This window comes from Zalophus californianus, chromosome 4, assembly GCF_009762305.2.
Source record: "Zalophus californianus isolate mZalCal1 chromosome 4, mZalCal1.pri.v2, whole genome shotgun sequence".
NCBI lineage: Eukaryota > Metazoa > Chordata > Mammalia > Carnivora > Otariidae > Zalophus > Zalophus californianus.
Genome location: NC_045598.1, coordinates 42,851,489 through 42,858,531, shown reverse-complemented (window position 1 = coordinate 42,858,531; position 7,043 = coordinate 42,851,489).

Here is a 7,043-nt window from a genome sequence, read left to right as displayed (position 1 = left end):
ACAAGATGACCCACCCTCTGGATGTGAGTGCAACCCTCTCCCCAGCCAGGCCCGTCCTCGCTCCATGGGCTCGTGAACAAAGTGCCCACGGCAGCAGGCGTATTAGTCTGCGTGGGCTGCCATAACAGAGCGGGTGGTTTAAACAGCGGAATTGCACTCCTCATGGTTCTGGAGGCTGGGAAGTGCAAGGTCAAGGTGCCAGCAGGGCGGGTTTCATTCTGAGGCCTCTCCTCTTGGCTTGGAGGTGGTGCCCATCTTACCGTGTGCTTCCATGACCTCTGCATGGAAAGGAAGAGAGGGGGAGCTCTCAGGTGTCTCTTCTGATAAAGACACTAATCCTGCGGAATCAGGGCCCCTCCCCTAGAGCGTCATTTAACCATGATTACCTCAGTAGAGGCCCCATCTCCAAATACAGTCACATGGGCGGGTTGGACCTTCAACATATGAATACCAGCCGGGGTAGAGGCTTCTCACAGGCTCAACAGCATGGACCTCCCCCTACCAAAGCTGATTTGGCTACTGCCACTGTTGAGGCCCCAGTCTGCCTGCAACACAGGCCAGTGCTCCCCAGTTTGGGCGCCACTCCCCAGGAAACCATGATGATGGCAAGTTGATCACATAGGAGTGCATCAATTAATCCTCCTGGAATCTGCGTATAGATTTGCCTTCTCTGCTGGCTGCTTCTGCCAGTGGGACCATCTGTGGCCATGCAGAATGCTTTCTCTACCACCAGGCGATGCCGTGCTGTATTGCCTCCAACCCAGGAAAGCAACACAGGGACAGCGGTGTGGCAGCAGGCTTGCACCTAGGAGCTAGCCTGTGGGCATGGTGGGGCAGCCTTCAGAAGGTTTAGTGACAGTGGCAGCTGGAAGCTAGCACCGTGGGAGGTAACAGAGCTGTCGCATAGGATGGGATGTGTGCCTTAACTAGTGTCCAGTGGATGGTGCTGTCTCCCACTAGGAGCATCCCCACTCACTTTTTTATTTCAATAACAGCCTGCTTGCATGGGATTCGCATGTCACACCATTCACCCGTTTCAAGTGTACAATTCAATGGTTTTTAGCGCCTTCACATTGTGCAACCATCACCAGAGCCCACTCACGCTTACACTTCCCTAACTCTCTTAACAGAACTTTTGTTTCCCATATCTGCAACACAGCAGATCATGTTGAGCTCTGCCCAGATCCCCTTGGATTTCTTTTTTCCATATTTGGGCCCCTCCTGGGTTCAGCATGTTTTTGCATCCAACAGGTGCATCTGAGGCTCATTTTGAAGAACATCCCTTGGACCCCCAGAACCTGCTTGGCCCACAGGCTCAGACAGCTTGAGGTGCCTGGGCATGTACATCACCCCCGGGCAGCCCTTAAGCAGTGACTGAGAGTGGAGGGGAGCAGAAGTCCAACTCTCTGGCCTCGTGTGCAGATAACTTGGAGGCATGACGTCCACTCCAGAGCTGTCATGCTGAGGCTGAGAGCTGACCTGAAATAGCATCATTCTGGCATTCCCCCCTTCCCTGTCCTGCCCCCTACTCCCCCTTCCTGGCTTCCCCCAAGAGTACTTCTTTCATAAATGACTTCTCCACCAAACCTCACGCTAGCGCTCTGTTTTTGAGAAATCCACACCATGACAGCAGGCTTTGGCTCAGGAGGCTTGGGGGTGCTCCTTTCTCGTAGCCCTTCTCAAGGGGCTTCCACCCGGAAACACAGCCATGATTCCACTCGATTAGCAGCTGGGCTTCTTCTGAACCACTCTGAGCTCCTCGAGCCACTGAACTGATAGGCAGAGTCACCATGCTGGCCTGGGTGGGTGATCCTGATTACCAACAGGCAAGTGGGCTCTGCTGCACATGGGGAATGGGGCGTCCCCCGGGGAGCCACTGAGGTCAGGGACAGACGCTTCCAGTTGGTAGGAAGCTGCAGCATGCACCAAAGCCAGGATGACGAGGACTCAGGCCCCAGGAGGGTAAAGAACTGGATCATCCCCCGCCCCCAGTACAGAACTCCCCCAGCCGTGGTGCTTCCGGAGCACGAGGGGAACATAGAATGGGTGCTAGAAAACAGCAGGAATGACTGACGTCTGCCTCTCGATCCGAACAGTCATGGGGACCGCCGCCACTGTCTACACCACATGTTGACGGATTACTTTCCTTCCCTTTCCCTGCCAACTAGCTCACGTCCTAGCTCAGGCTTCAGGTGGGAGCATGACTGCCGGAGAGCACTCATGGCAAGGCAGCAGCTGGGGGTTTCATTTCTCTCCCCCCATTTTTAAGATGAACCTTTCTTGCTCTTAGAGAAGAGCAAAGATTGGGCGTGTGGCACAGGGGACTGCAAGAGCAACTGTCCGTGTGCCCCTCCCCATCCCATTCCCGGCCCTTCTCTGTCCTCTTCTGTGCCCCGGCACCGAACCAGAACACCATGAACAGCATCACCCAGGCTCCTTGGCCCTCTGGCCTGTGGTGGGGTTTGGCCAATGGAAGGCACTAGAAGGAGATCAGAGGGTGGGAGGAGACCAAGGTAGGGCTGTATCCACCCGGTTCCCTCTATGGTCCGGGCTACTGTGGGACGCTGCAGTTCTATTCGTTTGTGACCACAGCCCCTGTATGACAGACCCACCTCCCCAGCCTCCAGCCCTCTCAGGGAGCACTCTTTGTGAATCTCTTGAACCTTCCAAGTTGACTTCTGTTTCCTAGCAGAACCCTCATGGCCAAGATACCTACCGGACCGGCAGTTGGAGAGGTTGCATAGACAAAGGTGACACATGTCCAGAGCCCAGGCTAGCCCTTACCATGTACTAGATGGAGGGTAAGGGACAGACCTGCATGAGCCATTTGAGAGAAAGAGCCCTGAGAAGCAGAAAGGAGAGCCCAGGCCCCACCAGGGAGTGCTGACATGCAGAAGGCAGGCAGAGAATTGGGGGAAGCACAACGGATGGAAGCGCAGCAGCCACGAGACAGGAAGGAGAGAGGAGTGTCCCAGATGTCTAGACAAATGCGTGAGAATGGGTTAGGAGGTCGAGGGAGCAGAAGACAGAGAACTGACCACTGGATTTGGCCCCAAGGTCATCACTGGGGACCACAATGAGGGAGTTAGATGTCATCCTTACCTGCGATGAACCCAAAGAAAAGGCAAGTGAGTGCCATGAAGTCTTGGAGGGAGACCTGCAGGGCACAGCTGGCCTCAAAGGCAAGCAAGGCCGGACTTCTTCACGAGGCTCTGAGCAGGCTCCTCGGAGGTACCGACGAGGCCCGAGGGAGGGCTGGCCTAGGCAGAGAACACCGCACCAGCAAGGCCTAGAGGCATTTGGGGAAATTCCAGTATAATGAGGACTAAAGGCATAGAAGACTCTGGAACAATCAGTTGAGTTGCAGGTTTTGAGGGCCTTGCAGGCCAGCCTGGGGAGCCGGGCCTTGGTCCCAGAGCAGTGGGGAGCCAGAGAAGAGTTTGGGTGGGGGAGTGGTCAGGTTGGGGTGTTAGGATGCCCAGACCAGGATCTGAGACGGGAAACACCCACCTCATTGTAGGGGCAGCACAAGGCCGGGCCCACCGTAGGTGCCTGATAAATGCTCACTGACTCTGGGAACAGAACACAGGCTGTTGCGAATGTTGGAGGTGGTGGCTGACATCACCCCATGACTGATGTTAATATACTGCAGTAGTAAAAGAATTTACTCCAAATTGGAAAAAAAAAAAAAATCTAAAAGCCAGATGTTCAAAAGCACTGGCTTAATTACAGACTGACCGTGAAATGGCCAGGGTTTCAAAACCAGGTATGTTTCACACATTTCAGACCGAGGTGTTATCGCTCGTTTTTCCCAAGTGGGGCGAGGGGGGAGCAATTGTTTTGGCAAATGGCTGACGACGTCAGAAGGCAACTCAGTGTTTGCCGGGGAACTGGCTTAGAGCTGGGAATTAATTGCCCATGAATGTGGAAAAACAGCCAAGTCCCCACAGAATGTTCCATGGACTGCGTCTACTACCCAGAAGAAGAAAGAAAGAAAGAAAGAAAAAAGATGTTCTGATTCCAATTATAAAAAGAAAAAAGATGAAGAAAAGACACCACCCAGCAGCTAATTACTGACAGGCCGATGCCTGCGCTAGCTCAAATGCAAGAGCTGACATGATAGAATGTTAGCATCTTACTCTGCTGTTAATAAAATGTAGCACAAAGGCTCAGAGGAGCTGAACATCTGCTCACAGGATGCTGCCCAGCTTGGGGAACCCTCCCCGGCCTGCCTGCCCGTTGGCTTGCCACAGCTACAGTGGGGTCCCTAGCCTGCGCGTGCGGGGCAGGGGCGAAGGATGTCCCGCTGTGGGGAGTGGACAGCCCTGGAAGGAGGGAGACGGCGTGGGCTAGAGCCTGCTAGCCAGGATGCCCTCCGCAGATAGGCTGTGGGCGTGTCACCAGCCGAGGGTCTCTGAACGCTGAGGGGTCAGCTGGATGGCCCCACTTGAGAAGAAAATTCCAGCAGGAGAAAAACACGTATAAAATTAACAGTCACAACAAACGATTGGAAACCACCTCAAAGTCTCATAGCACGGCACTGGTTAAGTAAAGGAAGAGGCATCCCTTCAATGAAATACTACACAGGGGCTAACAAGAACGAGACAGCCAGGAGGCTCTCCAAACTTGAATGCAGAAGTTCACGACTGGGGTCAGGGAGTGAATTAAGGGCTCTGTGAACTTGGCTGGGGAAGAACTACATCTTAATTTTCGCTAACCTCTAACTGTAATTTAGTGTTTCCTTCAATTATGAATGTAGGTCGCAAACCCTGGAAGAATTATCAGGGACTTGGTCACCAGAGAAGTCACGGATTTTTTCATATGGCTTTACAGTTGCTGCAGGTATCTCAGAAATATCAATTACATCACAACTTTGAAACTATTAATAATGATTACACCCACCGCTCGATCTTGTTATTTAATGCATTAGTAAAGAAATGCCTGTATTACTAAACCACAAATGTATTTCTCTATTTTGACAAGTATATTAAACATAATTGGTTTCCTCTGTAACCTTATGTGTTTTATTTTATCCATTTAAAACACTGCTCTGTGAAGGGGTCAGAGGCTTTCCCAGACTGACAAAGGGGTCCATGGCTCAAAAAAGGCTCAGAAGCCCTGATCTGGTGTTAATGAAAAGAGAAATGTGCAGAACAGCGTGGATCATATGCTACCATCTGGGTGGCTTTTTTTTTTTTTTAAGTAGATCAATGGAACAGATTAAAAACCTCAGAAATAGACCCACGCAAGTAGGCTCAATTGATGTTTGACAAAGGTGTAAAAACAATTCAATGGAGGAAGGATGGTCTTTTCAATATATGGTGCTGGAGCACTGGGACATCCATGCGCCAAAAAAAAGACCTCACCCTAAACTTCACACCTTATACAAAAATTAACTCAAATGTAACAGGTAAAAGTGAATCTGAATAAACTGGGTGGGCTGTACCAATGTCAATACTCTGGTTGTGATCTTATACTATAGTTTTGCATCATGTAACCATTGGGGGAAACTGGGTCAAGCATCCATGAGATTTCTCTGTATTATTTCCGACAAGTGCATGTGAATATATAATTATCTCAAAATTAAAGATTAGTTCAACAAAATAAAGCTTGTACAAATTGTCTCCGGAAGGAGACACACATGGAAAGGGGGACATTGCTGAGGAGAGAAACAAGAAGGGACAAGGGAGGTAGGGGAAAATCGGTTTCTGGCTTATACTTATAAATTGTGTACAATTTCCATGCATTCCTTATATTCACAATTATTTTTTAAAGAAAAACAAACAAACATCTCCTGGGGAGAGATGAAGAAATGAGCATGAGAAGAAATTATCCCAAAGTCAAAACTATTTCCTAGGTTACATTTGAACTGCAAGCATTATTATTGATAAAATTTCCCAGCAACCCTGTGAAAGGATTTCAATTAAAATGTTAATATGCTATTAATACTCATTTCCTTAAAAACTGACTTCATGCTTCTTTGTTCATTTTCAAAATGAAATTACAGGGTTTGGGGGAAAAAAGTTTAAATGATTTCATTCCTTGTGTGAGAACCGAGCTGAGTTGCTGTGTGTATGCAGCCTGTCCACGTCCTGAAGAGCAGCCGGGCTGGGCAGCACATCCCAGGAGGCTCCACAACCTCCCAAGACTCATACCTCTCCCTTGTGGGGGAGCAGGAGAGCATAAAATGGCTAAGACCTTAGCTCTAGACTCAGGTGGAACTCTGATTTAGCCCCAGCTCTGCCACTTATAGACAGTATGGCCAAGCACAAGAACCTGACCTCCGTAGGAGTCCATCTTGCCATCTGTCAGACGGGGGTATTATGGTGCCTGCCTCGGGGTGGGGGGGTGTCACTGTGAGAATTCACAGAGAGAATTTGTGGAAGGTGCTCAGTACAGTGCCTGGTACATGGGGAGCACCAGGAAGTAAAGAGCCACAGATAGTGGGCTTTGCAAGTCTTCACCACCTGACACAGTCTTAAAGAAAAGGCTGCTGACAATCATCCGACGATACAGTTACCACATACACCCTACACCGAGGTGGCATCAGAGGTGGTATTTCCTGCAAGAGCTGCCTGCGTTCTCAGCATGCCCCTGAACCAATGTTATGGGGGACAAAGGGAGGCTCAGAGAGGATATGGGTTGTGCCCAAGAACACATAGCTAGGGAAAGGCAAGGAGGAAGAGCAGGGCCTGAAGACCCTGAGCCTTGGCCAAGGAGAAGAGGCCATGACTCATCCAGGGTCTCTGAGCAGCTCCCCAATAAGAGGAACCTAGGCCCAGGTCCACCAAGACTACAGCACCCAGGAGTGGAAGGAGATGTGAGGATCCCCAGAGCTGCAGAGAGAGGATCTCGTCCCCTGCCCCGGGCCCCGAAGGGTGTGTTTTGTCTACAAGAGGGTGCAGAACATCCCCACTCTCCAGGAAGACTGGAGGGGGGGTGTCATGGTGGGAGAGTTCTCCAGGAGGGTTTTGGGGACCAAACCTATTAGTCCAGCCTTAGAAGACACACCTCCATGCTCCACACAAACCCCAAGAACAGGC